The sequence below is a fragment of the Silene latifolia genome, chromosome X (genome assembly GCF_048544455.1).
Source record: "Silene latifolia isolate original U9 population chromosome X, ASM4854445v1, whole genome shotgun sequence".
Classification (NCBI taxonomy): domain Eukaryota; kingdom Viridiplantae; phylum Streptophyta; class Magnoliopsida; order Caryophyllales; family Caryophyllaceae; genus Silene; species Silene latifolia.
In genome coordinates, this window is record NC_133537.1 from 299,668,862 (window position 1) to 299,692,208 (window position 23,347).

Genomic DNA, 23,347 nt, shown 5'->3' on the forward strand with positions numbered 1-23,347 from the left:
TGTGAGAGAGGTACATAGCTTTTCATTTTTTGTAATATGTGTATTCGTTTTTTTAGAGGTTCTTTTTATTACGATATAATATTTATACTATTTTCGTTTCTGTTCAGGGTGCTGCAGCTTATCTCTATAATGCTTATCAGGCTACCTCTTTGGTGGCTAGGATTGATCTGATGAGATCTAATTATGATAAGCTGAAGTCTGAACTGGATTTCGCTCGGGTTGATCTGGCTGCAGGGACTGCTAATTTGGCGAAGGTGCAGGCCAAGAGGGATGCTGCCAAGACTGAGGCAAGCTCGAGTAAGCAGCTTCTGCAGGAGGCACTGGACAGGAATGAGGAGCTTACCCTGGAGAGGGATGATTTGTAGTTCAAGCTTGATGATACTTCCCTGTACTTTTTTATCAGGGGGAAAGTGGCTGCTATGTCAGAGCCTGTGGAGGCCAGGGCAAAATAGAACCCTGAAGCTGAGATAGCCTTTGCTGCTTCTAAGTACCCTGACCTGCACAATATGGGTAATGAACAAGAGGTCGACTCTCCAGGGGAGCAAGATGTTGATGTTGATGCGGAGCAGAATGCCGGGGCTGATCAGGCCAAAGATGGAAGTGCTGGTGCTGTCTCCAAAGGGGAGCAGTAATTTTATATTTTTCTTTGACGGTATTGGCCCATTTAAGGGGGATGTCCTTGGAAAGACAATTTTATTTTCTTGTTTTTTTTCTGTGTTTCGCTGGTCAGGGAGGTTATCCCTGGCCTTAACAGTTATTTTGGTGCCTTTGCCCCAGGGGGTAAGGGCTTTACAAATATGATGGTAGTGGCCTTCCTTGGCTCACTTTACTTATTCCTTGATGCCTTGTTATTTGTTGTTTTTGTCCAAAATTTCCTTAATCCTGCAAACTTTATTTCTTCAGACCTATTAACCTGTTAGGTTTCTGAATTTGTTAACCTGTTTTTTTCAACTTTTTGTCCCTGTCTTGCGATTAAAGCCATCGTAAGCCATTCAACCACATATAGCTTTTACCATAGCGGTTGAAGAAGTGGGAAAACCGGCCTGTCAGGAGGGCTTATGTCCCCTGCCTGACTGGAGGGCTTGGTACTCGGCCTGTCGAGAGGGCATTTAGACTGATGGTCGGGATAAAACACCCTTGCACCATCTTGCTGCGTCCAGCCGGTTGTAGATGTGTGCAGCAAATAGTCAGGTCAGGCAATTATTTCATGCCTGATTGGTCCTGCTATTCACCGTATCCGGTGATGGTTACCAACTTCATCAGGCACAGCGGGGTGCAAAAATTTAAAAAGTACATGAATAAGAAGTCTAATGTGCAGTAGAGTAGCCCTCAATCCTGAATATTTATGCATATAATCATTTATCATGTATAATTGCTCAGGATTCAAGTAAAATGAGAGAAATTGGGTTAGTTGCATATATAGACAAGGATTGCACATAGAACATGTGAGACACATAATTTTTCAGGTAGCATGTCAGGGTAAAACACTGATAGTAAAGATGTGATTTTTACCTGATCAGGCCAGGATAAGATTTATACATGGAACAATTTTAAATGGGCTACATTACAGGATCTTGGGATCATTTCTCCTTCTAATGTTTGGAGCCTGTATGCTCCTTGTCCAACGATAGAGTCAATTAAATACGGGCCTTCCCACGTAGGGGCTAGCTTGCCTGCTGATTTTTCTTTCTTATTTGGGAAAACTTTTCGTAAGACAAGGTCTCCTTCCTTGAAGACTCTAATCCTGACATTTTTGTTGTAAGTTCTGGCCACCATTTGTTGATAAGATGCCATCCTGATTTTGGCAGCGTCTCTTAGTTCTTCTCCCAGGACCAGGTTGTCTTGCATCAGGCTGCTGTTTGCTTCAACATTTTTCAGGCTATATCTTGATGTTGGCACCCGGACTTCTGAAGGGATGACAACTTCACAGCCATACACCAAAGAATAGGGTGTTTGGCCTGTTGATGTCTTTGGAGTTGTCCTGTCTGCTCATAGCACTAATGGAAGTTCTTCGGCCCATCTATCTCGTCTTCTCTTCAGTTTCTTCTTTAAGCAGCTTATGACTACCTTGTTGCTAGATTCAACGTGGCCATTAGCTTTTGGATATCCAAGGGTAGATGTGACCAGGTTGATGTTCCACTCTTGGCAAAATGCTTTAGTCTTTTTTCCCACAAACTGGGTTCCGTTATCACACACTATCTCTGATGGGACTCCATATCTGCAAATAATATTCGTCCTGATAAATGATATTACTTCCTTTTCAGTTACTTGCCTGAAAGAATCACCCTCGATCCATTTGGAGAAATAGTCAGTCATAGCCAACATGAATACTTTCTGTCCTGGGGCCACAAGTAGTTTCCCTACAATATACATGCCCCACTTCAAGAATGGCCAGGGTGTAGAGATTGAGTGAAGTAGTTCAGATGGCTGGTGTATTATTGGTGCATGAATTTAACAGGCTTCACATTTTGAACAATATTCCAGGCAGTCAACCCTCAGTGTTGGCCAATAGTAGGCTGTCCTGAGCACTTTACTTGCCAGGTGACGTGACCATTATTTGAGCATATTTAGTCCCCTAATCAAGCCTATTTTGCATACTATTATAACATTATATGGCCATTTTATCCGTCAAAACCTTCCTATTTGCTTTTCTATCGCATTTCATATGTTTTGTAGGAAAGAAGATAATAAGGCGGAAATTCCCGTCCTTCGCGCGTATTCGGAAGCTATTTGACGATGTTTGATGGACTAGTATGAAGAGGAAGCGAGAACTAAAGACCAATCCTACAAGAATAAAAAGAAAGTGAAGAAAAAGGATTCTGTCACAGAAGACGAGCGGCTTGCACACAAGACGCCCGTCCTGAAGTGACAACCCGTGCGTCCAAGCAACAAAGACGCCCGGATTCCTCCAAAAAATCCGAGCGGATTCCCATAAAGACGCCCGTGCCCAAACTCATGAATCCGAGCGTCTTCCTCCCTGGACGGACGGACCGCGACATCTTCCGCCGAGATGCTCATCCTTCCAAAAAGACTAGCGTTTCCCTGTTCTAAACTCAAAGATGTAATTACTAATTTAGCCTTAGTTAACCTAATGAAGCTCTACTATAAATACCCCACTTGTAAATAATGAAAGGGAGAGCTTTTATGGAGTTTTAGATTAGGTTAAGTCTCCATATTAAGAATCCTTCTTATATTAGATTAGGAGTAGATTAAAATAGACTTCTATTTAATCTTTCACAAATCTCACATTAATCTCTCCTTAATTATTGTTCAAGTTTGTTACTTTTGGGTAATTGAAGATTATTGGGTTATTATTGGAGGATTGACAACCCGTCATCAATCAATCAAGTTTCTTCTATTATTCTTTGCTTTATTATTTGGATCATCTCAAGTTTGGTATAATTCCTTTACCCTTTTATCTTTATTGTTCATTTCTTCATTCTATTATCATGTTTATACTTGTTGTGATGATTGACACCATTAATGACATGTTTCCCATGATAATGAGTGAGTAGTCTTTTAGCTAGGATTAGTGGGTAACTAAGGGAAACCAACATGGGATTGATTCATGCTTAATCCAATATGTTTACATGATTAATTTGCTTGCTTGTTGTGATGTCAACTTTATGCACATGTTATGTTTGATGAAATGCTAAGCCTATGAATCCTTGCATTTACAACCATCCCTTATCTATTCAACTTGACTTGTAAGATATAAACCAACTCGAGTCTTGTTAGACCATGCATAGAAGTTGATTAGGAGGAAAGTAAGTCGACTTGTAGATGTTGTACAATCTAATCGATTCGGCTCTGGGACCCAACTCTTCTTAAGAACCGTAAGATATAAACCAACTCGGTTCCTCCACAACATTAATTGCTTGCTTATAGTTGTAAACATGTTTGTATGGTCAACACTATGAATCCCCTATGACCCCATGTTATCCTAGCATATTTAATTAATTGTTTACATCCTTCTTTTATTGCTTGGTTTACTATATTGCTTGCATTAGTCTAGACACAACTACAAACCCAAACAAATTGTGACACTAGCATAAATTGAGATAGATAGACTTAGAACCCAAAGCACACCGTCCCATGGATCGACGTCGACTTACCGCTAACTAGTAGTTTGTTGAGTATTATAAATGTGTTTGATTGGATGTGACCCGACGACATCACTCTACATCAAAATGGCGCCGTTGCCGGGGATGGTGCTATGTGATTAAGTTCTTACTTGTTTGTCTATTTTGATTTTGCTTTCACCTTGAGGAACTTGTTCCTCAAGGATTGTTCTTACCATTTTTGTGTAGTTTCCATGCTTGTAGTTGTTTCCTTGTCTTAGCTATGATGGCTCAAGACTTGACATATGGAGTATATGTTGGATCTTTTGAGTATGACTATGGGTATGGGGAGTTTGAGGAGCAAGTCAACACAAACCTACCTTACAACTTATACAATGAAAATCCTAACTACTACCCCAAATTTTCCAACCAAAACACTCGCATCCAATATCCACAACAACCACCCAGCCAATACCCACTTCATAATGAGTTTCAATTTCCACAATACAACCACTTTCACACTTACCCACAACAAGAAAATGAACCCATTCAAAATGTGATTCTCCAAATGATGGGAGATCAACAAAACTTCTTCAAACAAATGCTAGAGGAGAGCCAAAAGAGGAATAATGTTCTCCAAGGCATTGTTGCCCAAGGTGAGGAATTGGAGATTCAAATTGCCCAATTGAAAGAATCCCAAGCAATCACTCCCCACCGTTCTTTGGACATTGAGCATGAATGCGAATTTGAAGTAGTAACTTTTGACATGAAAAGCGAAGAATGGGAAGAGCCAATCTCCTTGAGCTCTTGTGACTATGAAAGTGTTGTGTTCAACGAGGAAGACATGAGGTTGAGTAAGCCAAGTACTCTTAGCCTTTGTGAGTATGAGGGTGTGTCCTTTGAAGTGAATGTTGAGACATTGGAGAAAGAGTTAAATGAAGCCCCCATTTATGATTCATATGAAGATAGCAACAATGATGATGAGCCTAAAGGATGGACTCATAATATCACCTTGCTTGAGGAGCCTATCCTTGAGACATTTGAGATACCCTATCATGAAGAAGAACGTCCTTCCCCTATTCCTCATGAAGACCACTTGACACCTATCATGGAGCCAATGATCGTTGAAGAGGATATGGTAGATCTTCTTCAAAAGGCCAAGGTATCGTACAAAAGCTACTTGGTGAAAAAGCTCAAAGAGAAGCTTGCTCGTGAAGCTACTTGTGGAAGTTTGGCACCCACAATGACAACTTCTAAGGAACTCGATCATCAAAGCCATGAAAATTCCCCTCCCACCTCGGAAGGATTGAGAAATCAAAATGCTATCATCATCGCCGGAATTGAAGAAGAAGTTGGTGAGTGGAAGTCTACGGATGAAAATGAACCATACTTCATGCCTAGTGTTGACAAGAATCATGGGCTTGTTTATTAGAAGCATTGGGAAAGCTCTAACGCCAAGGACAAAGCAAAAGAAAGAACATTTTACAAGCTTCCTTGACCAAATTTCATGTTCAAATGGAGCAACCCATACTTGTGTCTATTTGGAGCTTGTTCGCAAGCTTTTGATCTCTTATTAAGAGCCTTGAGCTCTATGGACAAGAATTTCTACAATTTGAACTAGTTTGGTGGAGTCCTATCTTAAACCACCATTTGTATGATATTTCTTGGACCATTTACTTTGTATAATATTGTACATTCTTGCATTTGTATTTGATTTCTTGCATGAGAGTAGTGAGAGAGAGAGAGTCATCTTATATTTTTATTGAGCAAATTTCAGAAAAAGATAAGGAGGAATAGCAAATCGGTGAAAGGGTATGATTGTGCAAGGAAAAGAAAGAAAAAGAAGAAAAGGAGCTGAAGACCGGCCGTCCCGAGGCCTGGACGCCCGTCCAGGGCCCTCGTCCCTTAACTGGTTGGCACTGTCTCAGAATCCGAGCGGATTCAGAGCAAGACGCCCGTCCTGAAAGAAGACGCTCGTATTCTCCACGGGACGCCTGTCCTGAATATCATCTGAAACAAGATTTTGAAACTGCCAGGAAATCCGAGCGAATTTTTGAGAAGACGCCCGTCCCGAGCAAGACACCCGTCTCAAAGCAGAAGACGCCCGTTTTCTCCCTGCTCCTAAAATTGCTGAGCCCCTGTCTTAGAATCCGCGCGGATTTGAATGAAGACGCCCGTCTTCTACTGGCACAAGACGCCCGTCCCGCATGAAAGACGCCCGGATTGTTGCCTTTTTCTCGAATAATCCGGCCGGGTCCCACCCTTATCCGCTCGGATTCCCCCTTCTCCTATAAAATCACCCCCTTTCTCCCTCATTTCTTCACCTTATCAAACCCTAAAACACTCATCTCCATCCTCAAAAACACTCCCCTCACATCAAAAGCCAACAAAACCCCCATTTCCTCAACTTCAAGATGATGAACCTCAAAGGCAAGGCTAAGAAGTTGGTTGAATCCACCGGAAGGAAACGCAAGGGATCATCCTCCTCAACTCCGCGAGAGGTAGCGCTACCAAGGAACTTCCGTCCCATAATGAGAGGAGGAATTGAACAACTTGAGTACTTCCAAGAGGTGCTTTTTGAATCCGATGACCACCGCAAGAACTTTGTCAAATTGCTAGGTAAGAACTATGAACCCACTCAATTCATAGATACTAGGGTGTTGGAAGTTCTTAGGATAAGGTACCCTACCGAGATGTTCTTTGATGGCCTAGGGATTGGAAAACTTTTCCATGCCCATGAGGAGACGTACCTTAGTCTCACCCTTGAATTTTTGAGTAGCCTTCGCATTGTAACGAATACCCGTACAACTGTGGGCATGGAGTTTAGGTTGTGCAACCTAGACCATAGTCTTTCACTTGATCAATTTGCCTACATTTTCGGTCTTGAAGTGCCCACCAACTATACCGATAAACCCGACAATTTCGATGTGGACCAACTTTGGAGGGCTATTTCCGGGAGGAATTTTACCGGTTTAAAGCAATGCTACACCTTCGCCATCCAACATCCGGTGATTCGAATCACCGAGCGCTTTGTGGCCGGTACCATCAATGGGAGGTACGAACAAGATAGGTGTACTCTCATTGATTTAACTTTTCTTGAGTCCTATTTGAATGTTCGGGGAACGAGGCGCTATAACTTCAACACGCCCCTTGAGATACTTACTAGGTTTAATGATTTTGCTCAAGGGACCACCCAACTCAAGACCTTCGTAATGGGAGGTCTAATTACTATTTTGGCCAACTACCTTTGCCCCGGATTCAACGCCCGTGGGATCTATACTCCTCTTGAGGGGAGGATTTTGATTGATGAGCACACCGTCTTCAACCATCACCGGTGGTGTAACTACACTCAAGACGGGAGTGTAGAATGGTACACCAAAGGATGCACCTCAATCATCCTTGAGGGTTGGAAGATACCGGGCATTGACCCAAGATTGAGCCCATATTCGCCTCCACCAAGCTACCTCCTTGATATCCAAATTCTCGACAATCCCCCTCAAAGGGAAGAGCCGCCCCGCCAACAACAAGTACCTCGTGGGGTGCCGGGAAGGCCTACTCGCCCACCTTCCTATTTGCCTATCCCACCATACCCTACTCCTTATACCGAATTCCGACCGGAAATCCACAATACCCCGGGTATTAATGATTTGATGAAACTCATGAATAGAGTGGACCTCGGGGTACATGAAGGGAGGGTCGACAACTACTTGGCCCTTTATCCCCAATACTATAACATGGCTCAACAAGGGTATATTGACCCCAATGGCCCTAAGCCCTCTTGGGCACAACCACAACACTTGTTCCCTAATCAAGGGAACCAAGCTTGGGATCGCGACGGCGGAGAGCATCCTAGCCAAGGTGGAGGGTACTCGGGTCAAGGAGGAGAGTTTGACCAAGGAGGGTATTGGGGCCAAGCAAGAGGGTATGACCAAGCCGGGAGCTCTCACCAATATGGTTACCAAGATGAGGAGGATGACGAGTGAAAGAGGCCTACCTCACCACCTCCATTTGTATGATACCCCTCCCTTTCTCTCTCTTTTGTATATACATTGCATTTAGTGTAGTTCTCGCATGCATTTGTATCATATCTCATTTACATTAGTTAGTTCATATAGTATAGTTGCATTGTAATATATCTCACATGATTCATGTAGTTAATTGCATATAGACTAGAATTCGTGCATAGCCATTAATGACCAATCCTATTCTTTTCTACACTAGAGATAGTGTTTAAATCGGTTTGGGGAGGTTTGATCATAGGTGACCATAGCTTACTAGAAATCATGCATCATATAGTATAGTTTAGATTGCATTCATTTGTTATATATCTCATATAGAATTGCATTTAGTTAGAGCATGCATTTATTCATATCATATCATTGCATTTGTACTTTATTTCAAAAAAAACCAAAAAATTCAAAAACATGTATTTCCTTTTTATTCCTACTCCTACATGTACATTGAGGACAATGTCCAAAATAAAGTGGGGGATGGGAATTTATATTCCAAAATGCATAAAAATTGAAAAATTTCGAAAAATCACAAAAATATGTCTTCTAATTTCATAAAACAAAAACCCATAAAAATTTGAAAAATTGAAAAACCCAAAAACATGTTCATTTCTTTTTTAGTGTAGTCATATATATATATATATATATATATATATATATATATATATATATATATATATATATATATATATATATATATATATATATATATATTGTTGTATATATTGTGTTTGTTCATCCTTGTTCACATTGATCGACTACGCCACATCCGAGACATGAGGATATTGAAGACCGCATGGTATGATCTTTCCAATCTCCTTCTTCCTCTTTATGTTAATGACTATGTGGCTTTATTTTGATTGATGCGGTATAACAATGTGAACTTAGGACTTGCATTTAGTGTATATGTCATATTAGTTGGTAGAATCATTTGCATTAGGATGTATAAATGATAGTTGCATCATGGCATGTAGTTTGCATGTTAGAAAAATTTTGTGAAACCGTCTACTTGGGAAACTTGACAAGTGTATATAGGCCCTAGTAGATGCTTTTTCTTCTTAAGACTTTGCTTGTTAGAATATTTATAAAACACCCTAGGATGTGTCATGCTAGTATCCTTTGACCCATGGATTAAGGCCTAGTCAAAAGTACCTTGTGGTGTGGTAACTCCTTGGCTACCGTTTATTCCAAGGTGACCCTTGAAACCATGCATCCATCCATCATCCATGTTCTACCACATTTTTGTCATCAAAGGGAATGGGCACAAAAAGAAATCAATTTGAGTTCAATGAAATGAAAAGAAAGTGAAAAAGTTTGCAAATGCATCAAATGAAAAGAGGAGCAAAAATAGAACTCCTAAAGCTTCAAATATAAGCCACCCTCACTACATATGAGGTGACTTTGAAAATGTTTAAAAGAAATGCAAAGGAAAGTTGAAAGTTGTCAAGTATTGAAAGGCCAAAAATCAAAAGAAATGGCAAGAAAGTGTTCTCAAGTGTTATATGCCACAAGAAATTGGGGGGGGGAAACAAAAACAAAAGCAAACTCCCAAAGTGAAACTCAAATATCTATTGATCCCTTTATCCATCCTATCCATTTTTGTGCATGGTAGAGAGGGGACGACCCTTCTTCTTGTCTAGGAAAGAGGGGGAATTCCGCGATCCTCCAGTGTTTCTAACACCATAAGGAGTCTATTCTTGACAAAAGCATTTAATTATTGAGGACAAAGGTACCCTAACTTGACACAATTTGGAGGTGATTTATTGGTATCCTTCTAGGCTTAGTAGTTTGAAGAAATTGCATCTATGAAGGAGTGTGTACCCTTGAATTGCTTCCCTTGTAGATAATTTCCGCCACTTAGATGAGGAAAGTGGCTATTCCTTTTGTAGATGCATCCATTACTTGTTTTGTGTGCTTTAATGTTTGGATGTGTCGCCATTTTGGCAAGACCCACCTTGCCTTGTAAGAAGGCATCCTACCTCATGGTTGTCTTGTTGTGAGTTGAAGGGGCGGAGTGAGACCCGCTAATTGTCTCACATCGGCTATATTAGAAGGTTAGTTTAAATAAAGGTCTAGTTTTTGTCACCTCTTTACTCGGGACAAGTAAAGGTTCGGTTTGGGGATATTTGATGTGACCATTATTTTAGCATATTTAGTCCCCTAATCAAGCCTATTTTGCATACTATTATAACATTATATGGCCATTTTATCCGTCAAAACCTTCCTATTTGCTTTTCTATCGCATTTCATATGTTTTGTAGGAAAGAAGATAATAAGGCGGAAATTCCCGTCCTTCGCGCGTATTCGGAAGCTATTTGACGATGTTTGATGGACTAGTATGAAGAGGAAGCAAGAACTAAAGACCAATCCTACAAGAATAAAAAGAAAGTGAAGAAAAAGGATTCTGTCACAGAAGACGAGCGGCTTGCACACAAGATGCCCGTCCTGAAGTGACAACCCGTGCGTCCAAGCAACAAAGACGCCCGGATTCCTCCAAAGAATCCGAGCGGATTCCCATGAAGACGCCCGTGCCCAAACTCATGAATCCGAGTGTCTTCCTCCCTGGACGGACGAACCGCGACATCTTCCGCTGAGATGCTCATCCTTCCAAAAAGACTAGCGTTTCCCTGTTCTAAACTCAAAGATGTAATTACTAATTTAGCCTTAGTTAACCTAATGAAACTCTACTATAAATACCCCACTTGTAAATAATGAAAGGGAGAGCTTTTATGGAGTTTTAGATTAGGTTAAGTCTCCATATTAAGAATCCTTCTTAGATTATATTAGGAGTAGATTAAAATAGACTACTCTTTAATCTTTCACAAATCTCACATTAATCTCTCCTTAATTATTGTTCAAGTTTGTTACTTTTGGGTAATTGAAGATTATTGGGTTATTATTGAAGGATTGACAACCCTTCATCAATCAATCAAGTTTCTTCTATTATTCTTTGCTTTATTATTTGGATCATCTCAAGTTTGGTATAATTCCTTTACCCTTTTATCTTTATTGTTCATTTCTTCATTCTATTATCATGTTTATACTTGTTGTGATGATTGACACCATTAATGACATGTTTCCCATGATAATGAGTGAGTAGTCTTTTAGCTAGGATTAGTGGGTAACTAAGGGAAACCAACATGGGATTGATTCATGCTTAATCCAATATGTTTACATGATTAATTTGCTTGCTTGTTGTGATGTCAACTTTATGCACATGTTATGTTTGATGAAATGCTAAGCCTATGAATCCTTGCATTTACAACCATCCCTTATCTATTCAACTTGACTTGTAAGATATAAACCAACTCGAGTCTTGTTAGACCATGCATAGAAGTTGATTAGGAGGAAAGTAAGTCGACTTGTAGGTGTTGTACAATCTAATCGATTCGGCTCCGGGACCCAACTCTTCTTAAGAACCGTAAGATATAAACTAACTCGGTTCCTCCACAACATTAATTGCTTGCTTATAGTTGTAAACATGTTTGTATGATCAACACTATGAATCCCCTATGACCCCATGTTATCCTAGCATATTTAATTAATTGTTTACATCCTTCTTTTATTGCTTGGTTTACTATATTGCTTGCATTAGTCTAGACACAACTACAAACCCAAACAAATTGTGACACTAACATAAATTGAGATAGATAGACTTAGAACCCAAAGCACACCGTCCCATGGATCAACCTTGACTTACCGCTAACTAGTAGTTTGTTGAGTATTATAAATGTGTTTGATTGGATGTGACCCGACGACATCACTCTACATCACCAGGCTCTTTCCTCCTTTATGGTTGCCACAATGTCCATCGTGTATTTCTTGGAGTACTTGATTAGCTTCATTAGGCTCTAAGCATCTCAAATATGGTCCAGCCTGCAATCTCTTAAATAAAGTCTTATTGATAATAGAATTGGTTGAAGCTCTGATTCTAAAAGCCCTTGCTTCATGTCTACCCTGAGGTAATATTCCTTGGAGGAACCAATCATAATAAGGTTTGGTCCAAGAATTATTATCTTGATTGACAGGGTTGAATTGTTCAGTTTTACTGATAGCTGGCTCTAATAATTGAACAATTCGTATTTTATCAAAAACCGCGGGGGTAAAATTTGAGCCTAGGCTGGCCAAAGCATCAGCCCGGGTGTTCAGGTCTCTTGGTATTTGATCTATATCAAATAAATTAAATTTAGCGGTAAGGTTTTTTGCATATTCTAAATATGAAATCATTTTGCATCCTTTGCCGTATAAATTCCCTTTATTTGATTAGCAATTAAAAGTGAATCTGTTTTTACCTTTAAGTTTTGAACACTGAGGTCCAGACATACCTTTAGGCCTGCTATCAGGGCTTCATATTCTGCTTCATTAATGGTGGCTTTGAACTCACAGCTTACAGCCTGAGCTATAATGTCCCCCCTGTGGCGATTTAAGCACTAGTCCTAACCCTGTCCCCCTGGCATAAGATGCCCCATCTATGAACATAGTCCATTCTTGGTCTAGGGTTTTATTTTCTAACTGGTTAACTTCTTTTTTCAGGACAGATTCTAGGTTAGGGCTGAAATCAGCCACAAAGTCTGCTAAGGCCTGCGATTTAATCGCTGTCCTGGGTTCAAAGGTAATATCATATGTACTGAGCTGAACTGACCACTTGGCCATCCTACCTGACAATTCAGGCTTGCGTAGGACATATTTTATGGGTAAGTTGGTCCTGTGTATGATAGGATGACACTCAAAATAAGGACGCAGCTTAGCACATGACATAATTAAAGCTAAAACATATCTTTCAAGTAAACCATACCTCTTTCGGCATCTAACAGGCTTTTACTTACATAATAGACAGGATGCTGTTGGCCTTCTTGTTCCTTTACCAGGACTGCACTGCTCTGCTGTGTCGTGATGAGATAGATATCTTGACAGGGTTCTCCTTCTCGGGTTTAGCTTGAGTAAAGGTGGAGATGATAGCATGATTTTAAGTCTGAAAGGCTGCTTCATGCTCAGGTGTCCAATGGAACTGTTTATTTTTTCTGAGCAGGTTGTAAAATGTTTTACACCTTTCAGAGGATCTTGATATGAACCGGTTCAGGGTAGCTACCCGGCCTGTCAATTTCTGAATATCCTTGACAGATGATGTGACTCATATTTGCGCACATTTAGTCCCCTAATTGAGCCTATTTTGCATACTATTATAACGTTCCATAGCCATTTTATCCGTCAAATGCTTTCTATTTTGCTTTCCTAGTGCATTTCGTATGTTTTGTAGGAAAGAAGATAATTAGGCGGAAATTCCCATCTCCCGTGCATATTTAGAAGCTTTTTTAACGATATTGGATGGACTATTATGAAGAGGAGGCAAGAATGATGACCAAGGATGAAGAATAAAAGAGTATATAGAAGGATCATTGGCTCAAAAGCAAGAAAAAAGGGAACAACAGCCCAACCCGTGCGGGTCAAGCTCAAGTAGAGCGGGACGCAGCTCAACCCGCTCGGGACAAATTCAACCCGCTCGGGTTGAGGCTCAGGGTGCTCATATTTCACTCAGGACGAGCGGATTGTTGGACAAGGAGCTTTTCCTTGCTACGTGATCCGCGCATCTCCTTTGAGAGAAGCATTTCCCTATTCAAACACTTAGCAATGCTATTTACTAATCTACCCTTGCTTAACCTAATGATGTACCACTATAAATACTCCACTTGTAATAATCAAAGGATCATCCTTCCTTAGATTATATTAAGCTTTCATTAGGAGTAGATTAGAATAGATTAATCTCAATTATTCCACAAAATTACATACTAATCTTTCCTTAATTATTGTTCAAGTTTATTATTGAGTAATTCAAGTTTATTATTGGGTAATTGAATATTATTGACTTATTATTGGAGAATTGACAACTCTTCATCAATCAATCAAGTTCTCTTCTTTTATTCTTTGCTTTATTATTTGGAATCATCTTCATAGGTATAATTCTCCTTTACCCTTGCTTTAATTATTAATCATTTTTATTTATTCATCATGTTTTGCTTTGTTAATATGATTGACAACCTTATTAGCATGTTGAACTTGATAATGAGTGAGTAGTCTTCTAGCTAGGATTAATGGGTAATTAAGGGAAACCAACATGGGGAATAATTCATGCTTAATCTAATATGTTCACATAATTTATTTGCTTGCTTGTTGTAATTTCAACTTATGCACATGTTATGTTTGATGAAATGCGAGCCTATGAATCCTTGCATTTTTTACCCATCACTTATCTTTTCAATGAAGCTTGTAAGACATAAACCAACTCGAGCCTCATTAGACCATGCATATAGTTGAATAGGAAGGATTAAGTCGACTTGTAGGTGTTGTACAATCTAATCGATTCGGCTCCGGGACCCAAACCTTCTTAGGGATTGTAAGATATACACTAACTCGATCCCATCACAATAATAAATGCTTGCATATAATTGAGAACATGTTTGTATGATCAACTCCCATGATTCTCCTATGAACCCATGATATCCTAGCACTTTTAATCATTTGTTTACATCTTTCCCTTGTGTTGCTTGTTTACTTTCCATTGCTTTCATTAGACTAGAATCATCAACCCATTACAATTGGACAACCCCGAGATTAGATTGAACAATTTGAGTACCCCCGTCACATGGATCGACCTCGACTTAAGCACTAAATAGTTGTTTGTTGAGAAATATAAATGTGTTTGATTGAGAGCCCCAACGACACTCTCATCAAAATGGCGCCGTTGCCGGGGACGGTGTTGTGTATTTGAATCGTTCTTTTGTCTAGTTTTAGTTGTGCTTCTTTTTCTTGAGTTTTCTTGTACTTGCATTATTTCATATGTTTAACATGTCTACATTCACTTTTTGGCAATATGAAAATGAGTCTTTTGATAAGTATATTGCAAGATTTGAAGATTATATGACTCATGCTTGGCATCATGGTTTTACTCTTTCAAATTATGAAGCATGTTGTGTTGTTTATAATGGCATGAACCTTGAAACCCGCAACTTGGCATTTCACTTGAGTGGAGGTAGGATATGTGAGATGAGTTGTGAGGAATTTTGGGAATTTGTTGAGTTCATGACCACCCATTGTCTTAAGCAAACTATACATGACATATTTGAGAGTGCCAAGGAAGGTATGGAAGTAATAAAAATCACATTTCAAAAATTCATTGAGGGAAACTATGATGAAATTGAGATTTGTGAGAATGAGACACATTCCTATAACCTTGAGCCTACCCAGTATGTCCACAAATTCGCCCCTCCTTGGGAAGATGGATTGCTAGATGAAGAGAGTGATGATGAGGAGGAGTACATTCTTGATTTTGAAACCAATGCTTTAATGCCGTCATCCTACTCTTCTTGTGTACCAATGAAACCAACTTCCATGGAACTTGATGATTATGGGCAAGGTGAGAGTGATATGGATGAGAACTTGAGTGAAAACTCACCCTTTGAGGATGACATATTAGAGGGAGACAATTTTGTTGAACTTGGTGAGCCTTGTTACGACAACCCCTTTGATAATGGACCTTGTTGGGATGAGGAATATGATGAGGACATTTGGGAACCTCAAATAGACACCCTTGAAATCACCTTAGATGATAATGAGAGCACTTGCATTGAATGTGGTGATTTTTACTATTTGGAGGATGAGTTGAGAGAATTGCCAACCAACTACCCATTTCATGTTCTTACCATCCATCACATCTCCTATAATTTTTATCGTAATGTTCTTCACATGCTTGTTCGGTGTTTTACTTGGGCATTATTTCATTGCATAATCTTGTGTTGTTATCCATGTCTATTTATATCTCACTCCCAAGAATTTGACCGACTTCTACGTGCTTTGAGTGCTAGTGATAATCTTCCATGAAATTGTTTATTGATAATATTTGGTTTGATGGAGTCCCAAAATAACCATTAATTTGTATATATATGTGCATTTAGTGTAGTTTTGCATTCATTTAATAAATTGCATGAGAGATGAAAGGGAGGGATCTCATATTTTAATTGAGTTTTTTGAAAGAAACTAATGAAATTGAGAAGATGGAAAATGTAAAGAAATGAAGAAAATGGAGAATTTGGGCTTGCGAGCAACTTTGTTATCATTAAAAAGGTGTTGGGTCGAAATTTCTCGAAATATGCTCATCCCGAGTCCAATCCGCGCGGGTTGAAGGACAAGAAAAATCAAAAAGGTTCATGCCTAAGAATCTGAGCAGATTCTGAAGAAAACGCTCGTCTCAGCTCTCAACCCGAGCGGGATCACTGTCAACCCGAGCGGGTCATCCTTATCCCGAGCGGGTTCAACACAGATTTGCAGAAATTGTTCAGGATCACGGGCAGAATAATTCCAACCCGCCCGTGTTCAGCTTATAACCCGTGTAATGTCCCTGTTTCAGCCACAAATTTGCTATACACTCAAATCTCACCTACCATCTTCATCTTCTACCTTCAGGCTCAACACCAACTCACAAAACTCACTCAAATAACCATCAAATCCAACCAAATCACCATCAAATCACTCTAAAAATCATTCTAATCCATTTCTACACAATAAAAACCAACTTTCCAACCTTCTACTTGCTCAAAATCACCCATTTTCATCATTTTAAAAATTGGAGCTCCAAAAATCCGTGAGCTACAAGTTGTATTTCGGGTTTGATTTTTGCCTTCTAGTTTCACTTCAATACTTCTAGTGTTCTAATAAGGCATTTTCAAGGTTGTTTGGTTCTTATTTGTGGAGATTTGAAGCATCTTTGGGTAGTGATATTTGGTGGATTTCAAGACTACAACAATGAGTTTTTGGGGCAAGAGTAAGACTACTACTACTAAGGGATCAAAGAGGAGAAAAGGAAGCAATTCTAATGCTCCACTGGAGTTCCAAATGCAAGAAGAGGAGCTAGTACCGGAGATTGAGCAACTTGATGATTTCCCGGAGGTAGTATTCATAAAAAATGAGCATAGGACGCGATATTTGAAACTACTTGGTAAGGAATTCGAACCTACCCATTTCATTTGTCGTCAAATTTTGGATAAACTTGGTATTGAAGGACAAACTGAGTCCTTATTTAGAGGAATGGGTCTTGAGACTTTATTTAATATGCATGAGGAAACATATCTTAGCCTCACATTGGAATTTTTATGTAGTCTCAAAGTATTTGAAGGAGAGAGATATGGGGTGTCTTTGGAATTTAGGTTGTGTAATGAGATCCATCAAATACATTTGGGTACCTTTGGTGAAATTTTTGGACTTGCGATACCCGAGACCGACCTTTAGAAACCCGTGGGGTTCACAGAGTCACACTTGTGGAGAGCGATCACTGGGTTAGAATTAAATGGTTTTAAGAGGTGTCATGCCTTTTACATTCATCATCCGGTTATTAGGGTGTGGCATCAATTTATAGCGGGGACTATTCATGGTAGGAGTGACACGGGATGTGTGAGTCAACTAGACATTTTTTTTCTTGAGTCATATTTGAATGTCCAAGGTTTGCCAAAGTACAACTTTAATCCCGCTCTTGAATTACTTGTCCGATTTCGAAATCTATCAAGGGGTGCGACAAAATCAAAGGGAATTGTGATGAGTGGTCTTGTGACTAGGATGGCCAATGTTTTATGTCCGGGGTTTAATGATGATGGGAGGTATGTGGCTCTACCCGGAGATACTTTGCTTGATGAGAAGGCTATCTTTAGGCATCATAAATGGTGCAAGTATAATGATTTGGCATGCATTGATTGGTACACCAAGGGAAGCACTACATTCACCCTTCCTTGTTGGGACCTTCCTCCTATTTTGCATAGGTCGAGCTACCTTGCACCTATACCGAGCTACCTCCTCCCCATTGAGAGGATTGCGGCTACACCACCTAGGAGACGTGAGGAGGCACCTTCTACTCCTTCCCATGCACCACCACCGTCCAAAGGTCCAAGCCTTGGATTTCCACCATTCCTTCATGGTGTTCGGCCCTCTTATGCGGAGATACCTCCTTTCCCCCATATCTACCGACCCTAATCACCTTCTCCTCCTCCTCCCGGCACCCCGCCATCGGCCATGGATATATTGATGGGTATGATGAGCAACATGGATTTTCGGATCCACCGAGGGCAAGAAGACAATTATTTCGCCCTTTATCCTCAATACTACCATATGGCGCAACATGGGTTTATTGATCCTAATGGTCCTAGGCCTTCTTGGGTGCAACCACACCTTGTGTTTCCAAACCAAGGTATGAATGAAGATGACCAAAGAGGAGGAGAGGAAGAAGAATAAAGTGAAGATGATGATAGCCTTAATGATGGAGGCTTTGATTGAGATCGTGATTGTAAGACCCCTTCTTTCCCTATCTCTTATGTATAGTTGCATTGCATTTTAAATTACCTTGCATCTAGTTTACACTTCACTTCACTTGCATTTGTATTATATTTCATATTGCATTCATATTAGTTAGTTCATATAATATAGTTGCATTGTAATATATCTCACATGATTAGATTAGTTTGCATTGTAATATATCTCACATGATTCATGTAGATAGTTGCATATAGACTTGAGTTCATGCATAATCACTAATGACCCAACCTCATTTCTCCTACACTAGAAAGAGTGCTTAAATCGGTTTGGGGAGGTTTGATCATAGGTGACCATAGTTTACTAGAAATCATGCATCATATAATATAGTTTAGATTGCATTCATTTGTTATATATGTCATATAGAATTGCATTTAGTTAGAGCATGCATTCATTCATATCATTGCATTTATTCAAAAATCCAAAAACATGTATTTCCTTTTTATTCCTACTCCTACATGTACATTGAGGACAATGTTCAAAATAAAGTGGGGGATGAGAATTTATATTCCAAAATGATAAAAATTGAAAATTTTTGAAAAATACAAAAACATGTCCTTTTTATTTCATAAACATAAAAACCATAAAAAATTAAAAAATTGAAAAAAATCGAAAACATGTTCATTGCTTTTTAGTTTAGAACTAGTTTTGTTACCCGTGAAAATCACGGATTATCTCTAGAAAAATTAAAAATTTAGATAATTGATTTTTTTTGTGAATATCAAATAAAATCGGAATTTATTTCATCATTGATACATATTCCTATTCTTTAATTTTGATCATCATCTAATAAAAATTCATAAATTTTAGAATTTGATTATGTACGAATTAGAAAACTTTAAAACCAAATTGAAATATTGAAATTGTTAGTTGTATTAAAAAGGGAATTTACCTGTGGAGTGTGCTTTAAGGATGTATGCTTGGCAAAATGAGATGCCTAGTAAGGAAATGATGAGTTCTTTTGTTAGCTAAGAGTGATGATGTATTAGCTTTTCTTTGTAATTGGTTTATTTGATTAATAAGAGTTAACCTTTTACAAAAAAAAAGAAAAAAAGAGTTAGCCGCTAACCAAACGACTTCACCACAAGGTCTTCCTTTCGTACCGCCTACGAAACAAAATAAAACAAAAAACAATACAAAAATTAGTAATTCGTCATTCCAAATTCAAATTAAAGAAAATACTGCAAATTTTTACCACCCCAAATGATTGTTTTGGAGGAAAACAAATGAGACGATCTTAAATAGGAGAGGCTAAATAATGCTAATTTGGAAGTTAAATGATGTACACTAAAATTAATGTTCACAAACTTTAAATGACATAAATATTAATTAGGAAAAAAAACAAAAGCATTCAAAGGTTGTGTATAATGGGTTGCTTTATATAATCTTTATGGTGGTAGGAATTATTGCAAAATTAGTATGAGAGTTAAATGGAGTAACGGTTAGGCTAGGGTAGGGAATTAGAAGAGACTTATGAGAAAATTTGACGATGCCTTTAAGAAAATCATTGGACTTATGTGAAAATTATCGTGGGTTGAACTTAAATAATGGTTGAATATAAAATGCCATAATTTTACATTTAAGAATATTATTAAGCTATTCATTTATTTTGGTTTTCATGTTTGTGTAATTTTAAATAAATAAATAAATGTATAACTTTTATGAGCTATATTACTATGAAAACTGTTAATCGATTCACTAACAATGTTTTTATTATAAAATGAGAATTTTAATTTTAAATTAAGAAATTTTGATGTGAATTTTGGTAAGTTACATCTTTTTTTTTTTTTTTTGAATTTTTTTAATTTAACCATGAAATATAGTTTGTAATTTGGAAGTTCATGAGTAATAGTTCTTAAATGGAGGATTTGTAACACCCCGGCCCAAACCAGGTCGGGAGCGGTTACTTATGATAGCTCACCAGGCTGTGTACATGGCCCACAGATCAACACGGGTCCTTTATAGCGCATTTTGTCCTCACTCATGCGCATCCCGGAAACCTTCCCAGGAGGTCACCCATCCTAAGACTACTCCCAGTCAAGCACGCTTAACTTTGGAGTTCTTTCGCATGGATGATCATAAAAGAAAGTGCACTTTGTTGATATGAGTAGTACGTTAAATCCCTTTAAGCACTAGTCATTTAAGCCTATCACTGGACCTCTTCAATTACCGTGGGGTGTTACAGTCACCCCCACTTGAAGAACGCAACGTCCTCGTTGTGCCTGGGAGCATAACCGCTAACCTAGAATCCTCCCCCGCTAGGTGGGTGATCACAATGGAGCGTATAACAACTGCCTTCAGGAGCATATAACCACTGCCTCCCATCACCACACGGTCGCAGGGTTGCTCTGATACCACTTGTAACACCCCGGACCAAACCGGGTCGGGAGCGGTTACTTATGATAGCTCACCAGGCTGTGTACATGTCCCACAGATCAACACGGGTCCTTTATAGCGCATTTTGTCCTCACCCATGCGCATCCCGGAAACCTTCCCAGGAGGTCACCCATCCTAAGACTACTCCCAGTCAAGCACGCTTAACTTTGAAGTTCTTTCGCATGGATGACCATAGAAGAAAGTGCACTTTGTTGATATGAGTAGTACGTTAAATCCCTTTAAGCACTAGTCATTTAAGCCTATCACTGGACCTCTTCAATTACCGTGGGGTGTTACAAGATTAGTGAATGAAAACTATTGTAGGTTTAGTAGCCATTATAAACTATTGATTACTATCTTTTAATTTGCCTTTTCATTTATTTTTGAGTTATGAGAATTATTAAATAAGATAATTCATTAGTGAGGAGCTCAAGAGGTAAAACAAATAGGAAAAAATGTTAATGAAAATTACTATTATTATTATTATTGATCTTAAATAGTATATGAAATAAAATGTCATACATTTACTTTTAAGAATATTAATAAACTTCACAATTATTTTATTTTTATTAAAAGCGTTTATATAACGATCTTAAATAAATAGATGTAGGTGTAAATTTTAAGTGGTACAATTTCAGGAAAGTTAAGTTTAACTTTTTACCTTAAAAAAAAGATATACCATTTTCAACCAATATTTCATCATATGAAAATAAATTAAAAAAAAAAAACTATGAAGAACTTTAATCAATTCATTAACATGTTTTATTACAAAACATTCAATTAAAATAAGTCTGCGTGGAGAATGATTGGGTAGGCGTGTGTCAATCTTAACCAAGGTGCCAATGTGAATGTCTATGTGGCTTTTCCACATCCTACGTGGCTTTTCTACATCCTACGTGGCTTTGTCTAATTGGCATTTTTTAGGATGCCTTTTAATAATATTTATAGATTGTATATATTGTATATACTTGTTTGTTTGCTTGTTTGTTTATCCTTTTTCACATTGATTGACTACACCACATCCGAGACATGAGGATATTGAAGACCGCAAGGTATGATCTTTCCAATCTCTTTTTTCCTCTTTATGTTAATGACTATGTGGCTTTATTTTGATTGATGCGGTATAAACAATGTTGATTATAGGACTTGCATTTAGCTTATTTGGCATACTAGTTGGTAGAAGCATATGCATTAGGTTGTATATATGATAGTTGCATCATGGCATATAGTTGCATTTAGAAAAATTTTGTGAAAGCATCTATTTGGGAAACTTGACAAGTGTATATAAGGCCCTTGTAGATACTTTTTCTTCTTAAGAATTTGCTCATTATAATACTTGTAGAACACCCTAGGATGTGTCATGCTAGTATCCTTTGACCCATGGATTAAGGCCTAGTCAAGAGTACCTTGTGGTGTGATAACTCCTTGGCTACCGTTTATTCCAAGGTGACCCTTGAAACCACGCATCCATCATCCATATTCTTCCACATTTTGTCATCAAAGGGAATGGGCACAAAAATTGTTCAAATTTGAGTTTAAGAATTGAAATGAAAGTCAAAAAGTTTGCAATTGCATCAAAAGAAAAGAGGAGTAACAAAAATGAAAACTCCTATGTTTCAAATATAAGCACCCTCACTACAAATGGGGTGACTTTGAAAATGTTCAAAAGAAAATGCAAAAAGTTAAAAGTTGTCAAGTATTGAAATGCCAAACATCAAAAGAAATGGCAAAGAAAATGTTCTCAAATGTCAAATGCCACAAGAAATTGGGGGAAAACAACAACAAAAGCAAAACTCCCATATGAAACTCAAATACAAATGATCCCTTTATCCATCGAATCCACTTTTGTGCATGGTAGAGAGGGGACGACCCTTCTTCTTGTCTAGGCAAGAAGGGGAATTCCGCGATCCTCCAGTGTTTCTAACACCATAGAGAGTCTACCCTTGACGAAAGCATTTAACAATTGAGGAAAAAGGTACCCTAGCTTGACACAACTTAGAGGTGATTTATTGGTATCCTTCTAGGCTTAGTAGTTTGAAGAAACCATATCTATGAAGGAGTGTGTACCCTTAGATTGTTTCCCTTATAGATAATTTCCGCCACTTAGATGAGGAAAGTGGCTATACTTTTTGTAGATGCATTCATTACTTGTTTTGTGTGCTTAATGCTTGGATGTATCGCCATTTTGGCAAGCCCCACCTTGCCTTGCAAGAAGGCATCCTACCTCATGGATGTCTTGTTGTGAGTTGAAGGGGCGGAGTGAGACCCGCTAATTGTATCACATTGGTTATATTATTAGGATAGTTTAAATAAAGGTCTAGTTTTAGTCACCTCTTTACTCGGGACGAGTAAAGGTTCGATTTGGGGATAATTGATGTGACTCATATTTGCGCATATTTAGTCCCCTAATTGAGCCTATTTTGCATACTATTATAACGTTCCATAGCCATTTTATCCGTCAAATTCTTTCTATTTTGCTTTCCTAGTGCATTTCGTATATTTTGTAGGAAAGAAGATAATTAGGCGGAAATTTCCGTCTCCCGTGCATAT